Source organism: Myodes glareolus, chromosome 9 (assembly GCF_982192425.1).
Source record: "Myodes glareolus chromosome 9, mMyoGla1.1, whole genome shotgun sequence".
Lineage (NCBI taxonomy): Eukaryota > Metazoa > Chordata > Mammalia > Rodentia > Cricetidae > Myodes > Myodes glareolus.
The window spans coordinates 84,716,911-84,735,585 of NC_142034.1; the positions used below are offsets into that span (position 1 = coordinate 84,716,911).

Here is an 18,675-nt window from a genome sequence, read left to right on the forward strand (position 1 = left end):
TTATTCAAATAGCTCTCCCCGTTCTGCTCTCTGTTCCTGGGCTGTTTCTGCATTTTCCTGGACATTTAAACAGAAGATAAACCCTGTTCCAGGTAGCATCAGCAGAACTCTTTCTCTCTGGGGAAAGGCATACGACACTCTTCTGAAGGAAAGACTCACATCTGGAACACTCTGAAGTGATTGGAACAATAACAAGTTTATCAGGCATACCTGTACAGGGAACTTGGTTTGGCAGTCCATCTATCATGACTTCTTTTCCTTTCAAGCACGAAGCACTTTCTGCCTCGAGGATGGTGACTTCTCACTGATCTGCACTTCAGACTCCCCTGCAGCTCCTTTGCATTCGTTTCTGCAGACTTGGCACTCTTCTTCCACTTCACACTAATTGTGACTGCTGACTTGTGCCTGGGTGGGAGGCTGCCAAAAGGGCAGGTATCCCAGAGAGACATCATTACCCAGGTTGGCAAATACCTGAGAACCCTGATTTAACGATACAATCTTATTTTTGCAGCATGGGGCAGGCTGCCAGTCTCTCAGCATCAGTGCCTGGCTGTCATATCATTTGGCAACAGACTTTCATATTCTTTTGCAGAATGAAATGAAACAAGCCATGGGGACATAGATCAATGGTAGATGATCGGATACCTGGGAAGAAGGAGCACGTGAACAGCTCTAGACACGCATATTTATCTACTTACTAAAAAAAAAAGAGACTTAACTTTAAAAATTTTATACATGAGAAAGATGTTTTATTATAGAACCAGTAGGCTTAAAAAAAACAGATGTGCTGTGATATTCTTCATGGAATTCAGGTCACATTATGTTCTTGATGAAACCTATGTGCGAGGGGCAGAAGCTCTTTGTCGTTCTCAAAAGGGGACACAGGATCAATCTTCAAATTCACTGCTAAAGTTTAAAGCTTCATTGTCCAAAATATAAAAAAAATGTCCTTTTCTAATTTGCATGATGATTTTTTTAATGTATAAACAAAGCATTAGATGCTTACACGTTCTACCTACTAAGTGTTTCCTAAAGCCTGGATTTCCATCGCCAGTGACAGCTATTGTGAGAAATTACATTTAGATATTTCAAAAAGATGTACTTGAGAAAGCACAAAAATATGTAAATGTACACATGTACACAAAACTACTATAGGGTGTGTAGACCTAAGAAGAATGTGTGTCCTGCTTGTTTTAGTTTTCTTTTGTGGAGGATGCCTGGATCACCACTTGTGGGCGTCTGGTTGTGTTTTCAGCACTGATGAATCAGAAGTGCTGTGATTTCAGAGACACTGAAGGGACACCTATAATTCTATTATCCACACTACAAAAATTAATTCTTTACACACTTCTGAAATCTTAAAGTGAAACTACTGGTCAATTTTACTTGGGTAAAATATTTGAAACAACCACCCTGGATATGAAAGTACCTGACTTTTTTGCACATCTGGTAACACTAAATTTTCAAACTTTTAGAACTTCATCTTTTTCTAACCAATAGGTGAAATGTGGAAACATTTTTCTTTTGTGTTTGTTTGTTTTGTTTTAGTTGTTGTTGTTTTCCCCTAATGGCTAGGCTAACATGTGTATACAAGAACGTGGCACGTGATTCAAGTACATCGCACAGCTGTAAGAGTCATGGGAAACCATTTCAAATTGATGAAATTGCACACCATGTTAGCAGCTATGCATGTGAGTCTTTTCTAATCAGATTAAATTAACCAGCATATAGATTTCATTTTAATAGACACTAGTTCAGGACCATCAACTAAACTTATTGTGAGTAATTATGGTTTTGAAAATGAATGGTTAAATAAGGGTAAAACTTTTTAGATTCTAGGCATATAATTATACTCAATTTAAATCAATCTTTAGTGTGATAACTTAAGTATCTAGCTTCAGGCAATCGTTGGCAACAGGATTTTTTATAGTACCAATCCCCAACTGAGGAAAAGTTACAACCTAGTTAAAGCAGCTGGTAAAACCAACAATAATTTTTAAAAAAAAAAAAATCTTATTAACAATCCCTCCCTCCTTTAAAAATATTTCCTTGTAATGAAGAAAGTGAATTTTGTCAATAATGACATTATCTGAGTAGTAACTGAATCTTTAAGGACTCATTGCAAACAAACAACACACATGGTAAATACAAACACTGGGCACTTTGTTAATAGGCTCTACATGTATACTATGTCAATCAAGGGAAATCTTTAATCCTACAGCACAACTCAAAATTTGACACGTTCTTTTAGAGTATGGCTGTTCGCGAAGGTCAGCTGGGTCTCAGTAGATGCCCCCATACCCCGAAGTATACGGTCAATACACACTAGAGTCGGTTTTAAAAATTAAAAGATAAATTTGGGGGTGGAGGCTAAGAATGGATTTTGGGAGAGTAGAGGCAGTGAAGATAGTTAAAATGCAGTGTATAAAATGCTCAAATAATTAATAAAATATGTTTTAAACACTAAGCAAAATAAAGACTAGAATTCTTCATGTGAAGAGAAAATTGTACCTACTACAGAGCATACTGGGAAATGTCAAGCATCACCCTGAGTATGATACCTAAAATCCAAGTTAATGACCCAAGTGTGAAAGAGCCCCTTTGTGGTCACATCCCTTGAGAGCCAGAGACAAGTTGATTTCTGAGGTTTTCTGACCAGTCAGCCTAGCTTGCTCGGTGAGTTCCAGGTCAGTAAGAGATTAGCTTCAAGAACAAGTTAGAGGTGGAAGAGATGGTTCGGGAGTTAAGAACAGTGGCTGCTCCTCCTGAGGACCCAGATCTATTCTCAACATTCACGTGGCAACTCACAGCTAACTGGAACACGAGCTTCATGGAATCAGATGCTAAAAAAAACGCTAAACTTACCTTTTTTTTAATACTAAATCATTAACTGTCATTTTTGTGAGTATATAATTAATAATAATTCCATGTGTTAGAGTCATCGAAATGAAGTCACTGAACATTTATTCCTCAGTATAATCTCAGTTATTGCATTACCTGTTTTCCATAAATGATTGTACAAAAAGGAAAATGAGTAGTAAACAGACTTAAAGGAAAACAATGTTTGACTTTTAAATATTGACTTTATTATTTATGTGTGTGCATTTCTGTAAACATATATATATATATATATATAAGCATAGGTACATTTTTAAAATTCTTAAAAAGAGAAAATATAGAAAAAAACAAGGTATGTGGCGCTAGATGAATGCCATCTAGAGGTGATCTCTGACCTTACCACCCATATGTGAGCACAGACACACACAGGCATATACACACCCTTTTCTGTAGTTCCTAACTAACTAATAATGTTTACGCTAATTTGTGATTATAGGTGTTATTCTTTGCTATCACTTTAAGAGCTAACCACGCCCACCTCAGCCACTTTGGCCTGCCCCTGCCGCCATGTGTGTGTGTGTGTGTGTGTGTGTGTGTGTGTGTGTGCGCGTGTGTGTATTTGTCTCGTCTTGTGTGTACGTGTGTCTTTGTTTTCTCTCGGTTTTCTCTTCTTTAAGCAATAAATGTCTCCCTCTTCTTTAAATAATACTATGTCCTATGAGCCTTTTATCCGCTGTAACTGCCCGCCTGACTCCCCGGCCGCATGGCGCTGCAGGGACTCACGGCCATCCTTGCCAAACTCTGCGAGCCGCCCGGGGCATTCCATCATCATTATTTTTAAAAACAACAATAACAGGCATATTCAAATTAATAAGACTCAAACTAACAAGTAGTTTTAAGAACACATTCCTGTAGATGGGACAAGGACTCTGATACATTTCTCTTTAAAAGACAGTTTTAAAAGCTAAATCACACAGTAGCTAGTCAGAGCCCAGCAGTGGAAAGGGTCAACTAGAATTTGCTAAACGTAAGATTATCAGGCTTCATTTTCTTAAAAGGCCTGTCTCCCTTTGGGCACACTAGTATAATCTTGATCAAATATTTAAGAATTTAAACATATGAATTCAAACCTTGATTTCTAGCCTTATCAAAATATATCTTTAAAAACTTTTAAAATGTTCTTTCTTTGTAATATTGGAATAGCAGTATTGAGGACACTGGCCATGGATAGCAACTAGTTTGGGAAAGCCCACAAATCTTTTCCTCTTTAAGGATTTCAGAAAGGCATATTTATAGGATTCCTGACTATAGAGTTATTAATGTAGAGATGGTTGGATGTCATTTTCACAGAGTAGCTTTCTAGATCCCGGTAATATTTTGTGCTGCAGAATAGGAAGTGTGAAGACAGGCATGTTTACTCTTCCCAGAGTTATTAGACATACTTCTTTTGCAGATCTCTGTAAACCAGTCATCTGAGATACTCATGGCAGCTCAAGGAGATGGAGACTATGAGGAACAAATCAAATAGAAAATTTAAAGGAACTGTTCAATAAAGTGACTGTCTAAAAGTATTGTGATTTACAGTATAGAACTAGTTAAGTGTTACAACACAATAATTGAGAAATGGATTTTAACTTTGAAAAATAATAAATTCCTCTTAATATTAATCTTTAATCAAATCCGTAACAAAATAGCACAAAGGTATAGACATTGACAGAACAACTTTCCTTCAAATAAGGATTTGAGTACTTAGTGTTTGTGTATGTGTGTCTTTGCTTGTACGGTTCATGTGTGTGCCAGGAGCATTACACCCCACATGCACCTGTGATGCCAGCGGTCTACTTCCTGTGTCTTCTAATATTGGTCTTCATCTTACCTTGTGAGACAAAGGTCTAAATGAACGTGTAGGCAACTGTCTCCACTAATAGTTGTCTAGCTAGATGGTACCATCTAACTGATCTCATCCCTTTCCACCCCAACCACATTAATGGGTTTAAAAATGTGCAGGCTCGGCTTGTACGTGGTTCCTGTGGAACTGAACTTGAGTCTTCATCTTTTCTGTACTTACTGCACCATCTAGTGAAACCAAATTCTTAGCAATCACCTGTACCATATTTGTTTTATATGATTTTATAAGATAAAACCACAGACTTTGGAACCTAGAAATAAATATTTTTTTTTCTCTTAAAATCCCTGCAACACATATAAGAAAAAATTTCACAAGGTTAGAATCAAGGTGTCAGTCCTGACACACCCCAGGAACCCCAAAGAGGATTTCAGATTTCCTTCTCATAGCTTCTCATATGTAACTTCACACATATTATGGCTCTGATCTCTACAGCACTAAATCACATTACATTCCCTTTTAGCATGCTGAAAGCTACCTACCTCAGGATACTGCATGCAGTAACATGCATGAAGGACTTTTGGGTTCAAGAAACTAAACCAGGAAAATCTTACCATGTAATGATTTTCATCTACAAAATGCTTGTTTTTTCATGTTCAGTTTCTTGCACAAATTCTGTGTCTCCGGGAACGATACAGTATTCAGGGGAGGAAGCATAACCCATCAGAACACAGGTGCCATCCCTTCCACAGAGTCAATTTGAACGTAGCTGTTTTAACGAATCCAGCCAACATTTTACAAAGCAATTCTATTTTTAGATTTGTTAACATGCCTGTATAATTATGGCATATGCTTGAGAAAAGTTTTATGAGAAGTTCATGCTTCACATTTAAGTCAAAACACATAGTAATTAACATAATCAAGCTTACCTATATTTGACTTTAGAAGCAATAGTGTATTGCTTTACTTAATTAGCATACGTTTTAAAGTTCCTGATCTTTTTCGCGTAGGTCCCTGCTTAGCCCAGATATACATTAGAGAAAAAATTGACTCATTATTTTTATAACTGTACTCATACTTTTGCAGGCTTGTCTTAACGCTTATGGTAAATATGTTTTTTTTTCATCTTTTACTGATATTTTAAAGTTAGTAAATCTTTCCAGCATTCTCTAGGGTCTCATATGTGTTTTAAATGCACCATTTTTCCACAAGCTAGAGGTGAATAGGTCAACATCTCAGTCTTCTGCTGCTACAGTCTCTATAAAAGTGAACTTCATTCTCACCAGGCTTCTTAGTCAGAGGGTGACATCATCACATGAGCTCCCATGTCTAGGTCTGTGCACTGTCCACAGAGTCTTTATTCCATACTTGTGGTCTCAGTCTCCATACCTTTAGCCTCTCCTTAGTATTCGGAGGTGATTCCTGTTGTTTATATTGTAATGAAAGTATTGAGGTGTCCATGAAGACCAGGGTTTTTCATTGTGCATTCTGAGTGTATATAATATATTATACATGATATGATATGATATAAAATTATATCATATATCATCCTTTATGCTTTCTGTCTACACACATTTATTGAGGTTTCTACACTAACTCTACACTGAGGCCAACATCCTTACACTTTGGAGTTCACCTAGAGCGGTGTCATACAGGCTCTGGGAAAACAACACTGCTGCCAGTCTTTATGTCATTCTCTCACTCTTACGATTTTCAGTATAGGCTGAAGATCAGCAAACTATGAATTGAGGAGTGAACCCAGGCCATCACTTGTTCTTGCAGGACTAATATTTTTAAGGGACTTGAGAGATGGAGCAGTGGTTTGGAACAAGCACTTGTTGATCGTAGAGGACTAAGATTCAATCCCCAATGCCCACATGGGGGTTCATAACCATTCGTAATCCCATTGTGAAGTGATAAAACACCCTTTCAGCTTCAACAGGCACCAGGCAGCCCACAAACAGTGCACTTATACTCATGAAAGGCAGAACACTCGTGCACAAAATAGAACAAAGAGTTTTTAATTAAAAGCATAAATAAAACAAAATAATTTTTTTCATGAGAAAAAGCCTGTGTCTTTCAAATTTCAGTTTTGGAAATGAAGTTCTACTGGTGTCTGAATTTCTTTGCTGATTTCAGCTGTAACAAAAATCCAATAACATGGCATTGACTAGGCTGCAGAGCAAATGGATTTACTCTATTCATTTCCAGAGATCGTTGACTGGCCCCTCTTGTAATGGTTTCCTCTGAGTTTCCAAAACATTTGCTCTTTTTGTGTAGACCTAGATTTCTTGAACTTGTGAAATAGTTATTTTCTATTAAATATTTTGACTACCATCATACATCTTGTTTTTAAGATTATTACCTCTTAACTCACCCTCGGCAACAACAACAGCAACACTTAAGGCCTTAAGGACATAAAAGTGTATCTCTGTTCTCCTTATTAATGGCCCTGAGGGGAGAAAAGAAACTCCATCTCTTCAACAATGAGAAAGTTTATAAGTGAAGAAATGGAAGTGGTGGTGTAAAAAGTTCCATCATATTTTAGAAGCAGGTCATCGATCGTGTTAAAAATTGCATCTAAGTAAATCATTAGCTTTCTTTTTTTAATCTATCATAACTATTTAGTTGATTTTTTAATAAAATGTCATAGAAAGCACCATTAGTAAATGAACATATTGAAGTGATAAGCAAGATTTAATACTACATGGCATTGAGTATGAGGATGAGTAAGTAATTCTAATTGAGGGAATTTGTTTTAAGCCTGATAAAAATTAACCTTTATGAATGCAGTGGGACAAACTTCCTTTGAGTTTTGCATAGTCATACCTGCATGAAAAGATCAAAAAATTATGCTACACATGATAAGATAATTTCTCATCCTTCAGTGACATGACTAACTTTTCATCAGCAATTATGAAGCTCTTGCCAAACTAAGTAAAACTATCAACAAATTAAATCCTCAGACCAAGAGTATACAATTCCCAAACTTTTGAGTTCCTTCATCAATATTTCTACCATAATTCAAACTGACTGTCTATTCTGATATGAATGCATATATCCAGATAGATAGATAGATAGATAGATAGATAGATAGATAGATAGATAGATAGATGTAACTCTGTATTGTGTGTGTGTATAATGCATGGTTTAATTATGGGGATACATCCTGAATAGTGTGCTTTCAGATGATTTCACAGCAGTGTGACTTTCAGAGAATGTGCTTACACAGCACTTTATTTCATTGTCTATTCCTCTGAACTGTGTTTTATGGTTGATTATTTCTGGTCGACAAAACTATATGCAATGATTCTTCACTGAAATCATAGAAATTAGAACATAATGGTAAGTACTTATGTGTATAAATATAACTAAACCTAGAAAAGCTATAATAAAAACACTAAGCAACAGGAACTTTTCAGCTCTGTTATATATTTGAAATACCATGACCACTGCATATGTACTCTTTGGGGTAGTTTTTAAGATTTAATTTTTATTCACATGTATGTTTGCTTCTGTGTGTGAATAAGTTGACATGAATGAATATGACTGCGGAAGCAGAAAGAGGCTATCATATTCTTAGAACTGAAGTTACAGGAGATTGGGAACCTGATGTATATTCAGAGAACTTAGCTCTTCTGAAGGAGGAACAGGTACTATTCTTTGTTGAGTCACTTTTGTAACCTGGAGGCAAGATTTGAGAGAAATATTATGCAATTCAAAGATTATACATTTGTCTAAGTGTATACATGTATTCACGTGAATATGTGCATGTTTATGCATATATGTTTATAATGAAATGTTCATACATGTAGAAATATACATGTCTACATATTTGCATATATAAACATTATATATAGTAGATACATTTTATTAATATAGTCAACTAATATCTAAATCTGAAGATAGATAGTAGAGAAGCATATTTATATATTGCAATTCACAAAATGGAAGACCAAAAGAAAACAATTATTAGGCAACATTTGGTCAAAATGATGATTTTAGTTTCTTATTGCTTGATTACCAAGTCTCATTTCAGAGATAAGCCTATTTGAGTATCCTGGGCAGTATTGCTCCATGAATACATTCTTGTCTTCACTGTTAATACTTAGTGTCAAAATCTCATTCATCAGCTGGAAATAATTATTTGTATAAATACTGATCTTCCTAAGGGCACCAGTTTCAGTATGACTTTGAGTGTAGAACTCAAAGTTGACTTTCGAACTGTAGCTGTCAGTCACAACCCTACTTTAATAGATTTCTTTATTGAATCTATATCACACATTTTTTCCTTCAACAAAACCATTTCAGAGAAAATTCAATAAAAAATGTTTGTTTTGGCAGGGAAAGAGTAAGAGAGGTAATACAAAATAAAATTGAATTTATGCACTTATGTGTTTTCTTCACATATAATGTATCAATATTCCTAGAGTTAAGAAAATGGTTTTATTTTGAAAACATTTTTTCAACTCATCTTCTAAGATGTGGTTGCTTTCACTTGCTTTTTAAATATAAATTTGATATAGATATCAACATCTCTAGCCCTTCTATGTACAAAGCCAAACCAAATTTCTTACAACATTAAGTAATCCTTGAATAAGCATGTACAAAATAATTATATGCTAATCAACAATGAGTGTTTGGATATTTGACTCAGATATAGTCCTCTTATTTTATAAGTATCTGAAAATTGTCATATTAATTTTAAAAGAAGGTACTTTTGGTTGTTGAATAGATTATATTTCATGTATTATTTTGGTACATAGGAAATTATATGTTAATGAAATTATCCGTGAGTGACATTAGCCTGTAAAAACTAATGCTACCTGTTCCAAACTTAGTGGTACATATTTATGTACATAGTGCACAACAGCAGAGACAAAGAGATATTTTCTGAAGATCTAGAGCTACTTCCTGACTCATTTGCCTTAGAAACGTTCATTTCTTCAAATTAAATTTCATCTTTTAAAATTTAAAACCCAAGATTTTAATGATTACCTAAGATGATGATTCAAATATGTCAAATACATACCAGGTACGTAAGTCTTAAAATAAAGTGTCTGTGAATTTCTCCTAAATTCTTTTTAGTATGGGATTAATTACTCTGTAAAATAAAATGAAAATCTTGTGTAAAATAAACATAAAATGAAAGAAATAAATGCCTTCCTTTGTTCTACAGTTGAGGAACTTATATAACAGAATTTCACTTTACAACTTTTACAATCTTTTATTTGTCTCTGCCTTGGATGATTCATCAGTAAGTACCTCCTCAATTCAGAGACAAGACCTGCAATTTTAGCTAGGTATAGTTATTTCACACTTTTGTCTAGAGAAAACTAATGCACAGGTTTATACTTTCTTTAGCCATTATTCTTGGAAATATGAACTTCTCCCCCTTTTGTCATCTATTTTGTGGGTAAAACATAAGCCCCACTTATGTTAAACTCAAAGTGTTCATTTTGAGGTTCTTATAAATATGATGGATTGAATGGGTATAAAACCACTCACATTCTCCTAATGATCTTGGCAAATATCTTAAGTTTCTTGACGTTGTCACCTCTTTTTTGTTGTTTGTTTTTTATTTTTGTTTTTGTTTTTCAAGACAGGGTTTCTCTGTGTAGCTCTGGCTATCCTGGAACCTACTCTGTAGACCAGGGTGAACACAAATTCACAGATATCTTTCTGCCTCTGCCTCCTGAGTGCTTGGGATTAAATGCATGCAACACCACCACCCAGCTCATCATCTCTTACCTTGATTCCATACACTATTTGAGATAAAAGATGGGGAAAGCCAACAAGAAGTTATTAAGTCATGTTTCTTGGCCAACATGAGGTTAAAATGTGACATCTGATTTTCATATATTAAACTCTTAGACAATACAATGTGAATGGGCACAGTGTTATAAATAATCATTGTTGGAATTGATTAAATAAAACCTTTATTCCAGATACAATATTACATATAAAAACATCTTTGTTAGATTTATATTAAGCTTTTGCAGAGATTAAACAATAAGAGGATTTTGTTGTTGTTTGTAAAGTCAGTCAAGGGAAGATTCACAGCTCTTTTAAAGACCAGAATGACTTTCTAAACTTCCTTCAGATCTGACAGGTTTCTAATTTTTGAGAAAAGTAGGTGAAAATAGGAACTAGAGAATAGAAATCTTTTTTTTCTGTCTTTTTTTTTAAGTAATTTTATTAAATTATAAAAGTTTCCATTTCCACCCCACCTCCCAACACCCTCCCACTCCCCCCTCCCTCTCCTCCTCCCTCTTTGTCCCCAAGGGCAGTCAGGGTTTCCTGCCCTGTGGGAAGTCCAAGTTCCTCCCCCCTCCCTCCAGGTCCAGGAAGGTGAGCATCCAAACAGACTGGATCCCAAAAATCCAGTATATGCAGAGGAAACCAGTCCCAGAAATCTTTTATTTTTTAGAAGAAGGGTGTTTATTTGAATGATGTTTGTTTTTCCTTCTTTCTCCAATGTGAGGTTTAGATGCTAAATGTGAACATTTATAGAAAAATGCGACAGTGATGTCAAATGTCAGTTTGAACAGTAGGAAAAAAATCCCCTTGGACACAAGCATTAAGAAGGGAGACTGAACTGAGTCTGATTTCTGGCAGGAAAGAATCATGGCCAGTCATCTGCCACCCTGACACCCACAGAGGGAAGAGCCACAAGTGTTACCCTTGTGTGGCATTGCTAAAAATTAGACTGCATAAGGTAGTACCATTAGTTTTCTGTGAGATCCAAGATACCTTTAGTTTCAAGAAATCACAGGCTCATTATGAAATCCTACTATGAACCTGCTTTGGAGTCTGTGCTAGCTTGATGAGACACTGGTTGGAAGTCTTTTCTAAAAGCTTTCCCTATGTATTTTACTTGTGTTTTCACTAGCCACATCTCTTTGGAGATATCCACTCTTTGCTTTTCTCTTCCTCCATTCATACAACATAAACATAATTCCTATTATGGATGGAAATAATTTTCCCAGTAGAAATAAAGTCTGTGAATCTAGACTCCATATGGTTCTTAAGTTTTTGAATCAAGATTTGTTTCCTATTCCTACTCTTAGTTTCCTTTATAGGTATATAAAAACTTATAGAGATAGGGGAAGAATAGATAGATAGATAGATAGATAGATAGATAGATAGATAGATAGAGACAGACAGACAGACAGACAGACAGACAGACAGAGGAAACTACAGACTCAGAGTATCATGAAGGAGAACATTCAGATACTGTCTGTTTTCTAGTCACCTAATATTTTTAAGATCCATCTGTATTCTTGCAGGTTTAATGATATATTTTTCCTTTTAACTGAAGAAACTTCCATTGTGTGTTGGTCCACATTTCATTATTCATTCATTTGTTGATGTTCAAATAGTCTGTTCCTGTTTCCAAGCTGTGGTGAATATATCAGCAATAAACATGAACGTACAAGTTCTTTATGGTAGAATATGACTACTTTGGGTATGTTCCCAAGGATATCATTGCTGGGTCATGTTGTAGCTCTTCTTTTAATACTTGGAGAAATACCCACACTGATTTCCATAATGGCTGTATTAATTTGCACTTCCTCCAGCAGTGAATGAGGGTTCTGCTTTCCCTGCACTCTTTCTCTAACATTTATTGTCAGAATTCTTTATGATAGCCTTCCAACTTGGGTGAGGTTTTATCTCACAGTAGTTTAAACTGCCATTTTCCTGATGACTAAGGATATTAAACACTTTAAAAATACTTAAAGACAGTTTGTAATTGTCTTCTGTTAGAAACTGTCTTTTCATTTCATTAGCCCATTAATTGATTGGCAGTGTGTGTGTGTGTGTGTGTGTGTGTGTTTAGTATTTGCAGTTCTTTGTAAATTCTTATTAATAGCCATCTGTATGAAATAGAACTGAGGAAGATTTTTTTCTCATGCTATGCTGTCCAATGTATTGCTGGTAGTTTTGACTGTACAGAAACTTTTCAATTCCATGTGGAACCATATACTTGGGGTTAATTCTTGGAATAGGAAAACTCTACTCAGAAGTTTCATGCCTATATATTATATTTATCTCATGTTTCATTCTATCACTTTCCATATTTTCATATTTTAAATTAAAGTATTTGATGTATTTTGAGTTGATTTTTGTACAGGAAGAAAGATATGTATCTCATTTCATTCTTCTACAAAAGAATAACATATTTCCCAGCAACATTTGCCTAATGGGCTTTTCTTCACCGCCCCCCGCCCGCCACTGCATTTGTTTGACTTCAAGTTTAGTCAAATATAGTTGACCACAGCTCTGTTATCTTATATTTGGGACTTTGTAACATGAGGAGGTGTAACATGAGGGGCCCTGCTTGTTTGTGTTTCTGTCCTGCCCAGCCCCCCAGCTGTTTAGTCCCAGAGAAAAATCACACACAGATCTCTGTAAGTTATAATGCTAATTGGCCCATTAGGTCAGGCTACTTATTAGCTAACTCTTACATCTTGATTAACCCATTTATCTGATCTATTTTAGCCATGTGGCTCAGTACCTTTTTTTAGTGGGTCAGCTCACATCCTGCTGCTTCAGCGGCCTGGGCAGGAGTGGGAGGAATCAACTTCCTCCTCCCCAGAATTCTCCTGCTCTCCTTGCATCATTTTCACTTCCTGTCTGGTTTTCCATCCTATACCTCCTGCCTGGCCAATCAGCGTTTTATTTAAAACATGATTGACAGAATACAGACAATTCTCCCACACCAAAGGGGGCCTATTTGTTGGGGAGTTTTCTGTCCCGCCCATCCCCCCAGCTGTTTAGTCCCAGAGAAAAATCATACAAAGGACTCTATAAGTTATAAATGCTGATTGACCCGTTAGGTCAGGCTTCGAACTGGCTAACTATCACATCTTAATTAACCCATTTTTCTAATCTTTGTTAGCCATGTGGCTCAGTACCTTTTTCAGTGAGGCAGCTCACATCCTGCTGCTTAGGTGATCTGGATAGGAGTGGGAGGAGTCAACTTCCTCCTCTCCAGAATTCTCCTGCTCTCCTTGCATCATTTCCACTTCCTGTCTGGTTTTCCCACCTACACCTCCTGCCTGGTCAATCAGCGTTTATTTAAAACATAATTGACAGAATACAGATAATTCTCCCACACCACTTCCCCCACTTTAAAAAAAAAAAAAAAAAAACAAAGGAAAATATCCATAGTCCATTTTTTGGGAATGTGGGCATAGTATTCCAGGCTACTTCCAGCTGATAATCTTATGGGGACCTAAAGGAAATTTAGAGTTGTGATCAAGTCCTGTGAGTCTTGATCATCTTAGGTAGCAGTCTTGAACCTGTTCTGGATGAAGAACTCTGATATCGGGCCATCTGTTCCTACTGACGATTTCTCAGGTGGTCTCCCTTGGTCAAAGATGATTTTTCTTAACTCTGAAAAAATCCAGAGTCTCTCGTTTTCTGTGGAAACAAAAGCAAAATCTCTTATCCAAAGTAACATACCTTTTGACTTCAATTTTGAAGCCAAGGTATTTTCAAAATACTTATCTTGGATTAATTCTGCAGCATTTATAAGCAAATTTCTTTTAGCAGCTGTTGCTCCTTCCTCAGCATTAAAATAATTCAAAGAGAGCGTAATAGCATACACTATCAAGATTCTCTATGTATTTTCCATCTTTATGCAGCTTTATTTTAACCTCTATTTCTTTTATTTTTACTTTTAACTTTTGGCTTTTTGAGACAGGTTCTCTGTATATTTTTGTCCTGAAACTCCCTCTGTAGACCAGGCTATCCTTTAACTCCCAGAGATCTGTCTGTCTCTGCTTCCCCAGTTCTGGGATTAAAGGTGTGTATCACCACACCCAACTACTCTCTTTCTTTCTTTTTTATTTTAAGACTTTAAACCTTTTTTTTTCAAGCCTGCATATATTTTTAACACACTGTAAACCATTTAGAGGTTTTCTTCCTCTTTGAATCTCTCTTTACTCTGTATCTCTCTTTTTCTGACCACATGGGTCTTTAATTTGCTAAGGAATATGGAGAAGACAACACTCAAAAGCTCCTATGGCGTTTCAAGGTCCTTGCCAGGAAGCAAGCTGCAACATTGTATCCATCTGACCGCCTGCTTGAAAGAGTCAGAGTTTTCCCTGGCCAGATGGCCCAGAAAGCCTGCATTTTAAAACAGCGCAGCTTCTTTTCCTGCTAGGGCTGAAAACTGAAATGTTTTAGTCTAGTCTTTCCAAGCTTTCTCAGTCATTCTTTGGATGCAGTTATCCATGTGGGTGCCATTCCGTAACATGAGTGGCCTGCTTGTTTGTGTTTCTGTCCTGCCTGGCCCCCCAGCTGTTTAGTCCCAGAGTAAAATCACACAAGAGATCTCTAAAAGTTATAAAGCTGATTGGCCAATTAGGTCAGGTTTCTTATTAGCTAACTCTCATATCTTGATTAACCCATTTTTCTAATCTATGTTAGCCATGTGACTCAGTACCTTTTTCAGTGAGGCAGCTCACATCCTGCTGCTTTGGTGCTCTGGGCAGGAGTGGGATGAATCCCAGAATTCTCCTGTTCTCCTTGGATCATTTCCACTTCCTGTCTGGTTTTCCCTCCTACACCTCCTGCCTGGCCAATCAGTGTTTATTTAAAACATGATTGACAGAATACAGATAATTCTCCTGCAGGACTTCTGTTTTTTTTTTTTTTTTCTGCCAGTTTAAGTCTGTAATTGCCACTTTAGCTATGCATTGTAATTTGAAGTCTAGTTTTGTGGTACCTCCAGCTTTTTCTTTCTTTCTTGGGGATACCTTGACTATTCATGGTCATTTGTAATGTCATATGAATTCTTGAGGTGTTTTTTCTTCCTCTCCCAAGAGCAACATGGGAATTTTAATGGGAATTGAATTGAATCTGTATATTACTTTTGGTAATATAGTCAGTTTCACAATATTAATCTGCCAGTTTTAACATGAGGGAACTTTTCTATATATTCTACTTTTAGTTTTGAATTCTTTTACCAGTATTTTAAATTGTATAAATCTTTCATTACCTTGGTTGTATTTATTCCTAGCTATTTTATTTATTTATTAATTTTGTAGTGGGATATTTAAAATGTAATAATGTAATGTTTCCCTATTTTTCCCCTGAATCCATTGTTAATATATTTTAATTTTTACTCTGATATTTTGTTATGAATATTAAGTATAGACTATTGGGACTCTATTTAGTATATTATCATTTGATATAGTGTTATATGACCATTTTATTACAGCTTCCTACCATAGTGTCACCCAGTGAATTTCATTTCTATTCATTTTTTTAAGAAAATCTCTATAGCCTCTAAGTCCAGTGTTATTATGATAGATGCCACATTTTTTTTTAGTAATTTTATTAAATTATAAAAAGTTTCCATTTACGCCCCTCCTCCCAACGCCCTCCCACTCCCCCCTCCCTCTCCTCCTCCCTCTTTGTCCCCAAGGGAAGTCAGGGTCTCCTGCCCTGTGGGAAGTCCAAGTTCCTCCCGCCTCACTCCAGGTCCAGGAAGATGAGCATCCAAACAGACTGGATCCCAAAAATCCAGTATATGCAGAGGAAACCAGCAAAATTGTTTGGACTGTTTATCTTCTCTGTGTTGCTCGATATGACTAAGACTGAACTTTATGGTATTTTGATTGAACTTCTGAATCGATACGTGGCCAGGATACCCTAGTCACAAAGCAGTCTATATTTTTTTGTAAAAAAATCTGACAATTATTTTTAATAGGTTTTGGAGTATACTTTTATATTTGAGGAACATAAGTTTTATTTATTACCCATTGTCTTATTTTTTGCAGAACAATAGTTTTTCAGTTTGACAAGAGTTACATTATTAAGATTAACTTTGTAGATTTGCCTGGCATGGCATATTGACAATCAAAAATTATCAAAAAAAATCTTTGTATCTTTTCAGGCTACCAGTTCTATTTATTTGAGGATTCTTGGGAATTCAAAACTTCTACAGCTACAATATTGTCAATACCTAAGACATATTATTTGTCAGTTGTAAGATTCAGTGAAAATTGAGATGAGAGGGCATTTCTTAAAATAGAAAGCTCTTTACAAAATACTTGTGCTTATCATTGCCTTTATTGAATAATTTTTTTCATTTCTTGCCTATAATTTAAATTTCTATAAAGCAAAGAGAGTGAAATGTGTCTACTACAATTAAAAACTTTTTATACTGATTGCATTATCTTTATTGTTACCATAGAGATGTTCATCAGGGAAAACTGCATGGATGTCATGAAATAAATAATCTTTGAAAAAATTTCATCATGCTATGGTTTTATGTCACAGAGAGCATGAGTATGTCAGTAAAATAAGGCAGTAGGATTCCTCGTTCACTAAAAGATGTTTCTGATTGGGTATTAAGGTAGTATTTTAATGTTATCATAGCTAATATACTTCATTATAAGACTTTTAAAAGGCAAATGCACAGTAACAATGACTCAAACAATTCAAAGCAAGCAAGACTATTTTCTTAAGATCTTTTAATATTTTAAACAAAATCTGTATGAATCAACATGTTCTGGGGTGCTTTATGAAAATGACTTTCTTCATTTGATGCTTATTGTTTTATGGCATTAAGAGCAATCCTCTTGTTTTGTGACTAGGTCAAACATTTCTGGTGCTTTCCCAGTCACTTGAGAATTAAAGTGTTCAAGCTGAGCATATGAGTACATGGAAAGTGTATAATGTGCATTTTCCTTAAAACATAAATGCCATCATTATAACTAACACAAATGGAGCCTTATTGTATTATGTATTATTCTAGTATAAATTAAAGAGCTGCAATATCATCTGTTTTATGTGGTAATTTTATCATAGTATTTTGATTTATCATTTATTTACTAGTGAGCCTAAGAGATATTGGGTAAATATTTGTTGTTTGACTAAACAAAATAAATTACTAGAAACTTAGAAGTTGTAAAGGTTTTAATTATTTGTCATAGAAAAAGAGTCTAATTTCTTAATCTTTGTTTAAAACACACTTTTAAAAAGCAGGGTACATTCTTAGATCAAAAGCAACTGGAGATTATTTTTTTCTTTCTCTGTACCTCTCTCTAATGCATAGATTTATAAGCTTGAAAATTACCAGATGCTTGAAAATTACCTGATATGTTTAATACAACTTGTTTAGCAGAAACAATTTAATTTCCAGGCCATATGTTTTCACAATTATTTCATGTAATCCCTTTCAAGGTGGTCTCCTCTTTTGCATATTACTGATTCAACTCCCTCTGATTGATCCAACTATATAATAGATTATGATCTACATGATAGTTTTAGAATAACACATCTCAAAAGTCAAAGGACATATTACATTGGTCTTCTCAGGCCATGCATTCCAGGAATGTGAAATCATATTTAACTTCTATATCTTGTCACAGAAAATAAAAGACTTAAAGGTATGTTCTGATCAAACCTATAAATTAAAGCATGAATATTGGATTAGCCATGAGGCTGCAATAAATTCCAATTAAATAAAAACATGTTCAACTGCTGTTATGAAATTCATCAAAAATTTCCCTTGACTAATATGTGCATTAAAGCCAAATTGAATGATGAATATGAAGATAGCCAGAGATGTAATTAGCCATTTCCAGGTAGAAACCTAACCAGTTCTATTTTCTCACCTTGACCCATTAGTTGATACCTAATTGAACTTTTGTTGTTTGTTTTGGTGTGTCTGATTTCAGTAGTTATCTCCAAGTTGTCAAATTTTGTTTTAATTTATTTCTGGAAAAAAATAATGCAGTTTTGAAATTATGTCGTTCTGCTTCTTGTCTATCAATTCCACGTTTCCTCCTGTTTGCCTCACTTCAAACTGGGTTTCATACATAAAATGATTTAGAAAAATATGGAGGGACACCAGTTCGCTCATTAATTTCCTTCTCTCTTCTCTTATGTGAGATTGCTGTCACAGCAGCCCTTTCATCCTGTTTGCCTCTCCTTTTATTTTTGTATTACAACCATGTGACTAACAAGATGGT

At 35.4% G+C, this 18,675-nt stretch overlaps 1 long non-coding RNA gene across 1 annotated transcript; it reads right to left on the bottom strand.

Moving 5' to 3' along the window:
- Window positions 1-13,495: 13,495 nt before the first annotated feature.
- LOC148121011 (uncharacterized) lies at window positions 13,496-15,212 on the bottom strand. Its single transcript, XR_015738686.1, has 2 exons — window positions 15,138-15,212; window positions 13,496-14,110 (listed from the first exon to the last, which is right to left on the bottom strand). It is a non-coding gene; the product is annotated as an uncharacterized LOC148121011 (long non-coding RNA).
- Between the last annotated feature and the right edge of the window lie 3,463 nt (window positions 15,213-18,675).